Genomic DNA, 844 nt, shown 5'->3' with positions numbered 1-844 from the left:
GACGGCGTAGACGGCGAGGTGGAGCAGCCTGGCGGCGTCGATGTGCTCGGCGTCGTCGAGGGCAACTGGTGTGATGAACTCTGCAAAATTTCTAAGTGCCACTTATATACCAAGAGCATTGGTCCCGGTTCCTGGCACAAACCGGGACCAATGCCCCCCTTTAGTCCCGGTTGGTGCCACCAACCGGGACCAAAGATCTCTTTTCAACAGCCCAAAGGGCGGGAAGCGGAGGCCTTTGGTCCCGGTTGGTGCCACCAACCGGGACTAAAGGGAGGCATTAGTCCCGGTTGGTGCCACGAACAGGGACCAATGCACCCCTTTAGTCCCGGTTGGTGGCACCAACCGGGACCAAAGGCCTTGTGCTGCCCCGCGTCAAAAGTTTAGTACCACCTCGCTAGCTAAGAGAGCTCGAGAGTGGTTTATAAGCCCCACTGCGGCTGCCCTCTCGAGCTCCTCTCAAATGCAGGCTTACGGGCCTAATATTACACTATGCTGTTTGTGGGCCTATTGGGCCTTCTGCGGGCCTGAATCCTAGCCCAGGTTGGGTTTCTAGTCGTATTCAGGCCGTGGTGGCCCAATAGGTGGCAGTTTTTTTATTTTTTTTCTAGTTTTTTTGTTTTGTTTTTTGCATTATTTATTTTCTTTTCTTTCTTGCTTTATTTTTTTATTCTTTTTGCTTTTAGTTTTAGAAAAATTATAAACTTTCTGTTTGTGCCATTAGTTTTAAATTTGAATAGTTAAAATTTGAATTCTTTGAAATTTATGTGAATCACAAGTTTGTGATTAACTTTACAAGAAAAATAGTTTTTTCCAGTTTTTTTGTTTTGTTTTCTGCATTATTTAT

The sequence above is a fragment of the Triticum aestivum genome, chromosome 2A (assembly GCF_018294505.1).
Source record: "Triticum aestivum cultivar Chinese Spring chromosome 2A, IWGSC CS RefSeq v2.1, whole genome shotgun sequence".
In the NCBI taxonomy this organism is placed as follows: domain Eukaryota; kingdom Viridiplantae; phylum Streptophyta; class Magnoliopsida; order Poales; family Poaceae; genus Triticum; species Triticum aestivum.
The sequence above is the reverse complement of the archived record's forward strand: the minus strand, read 5'-3'. Positions refer to the sequence as shown.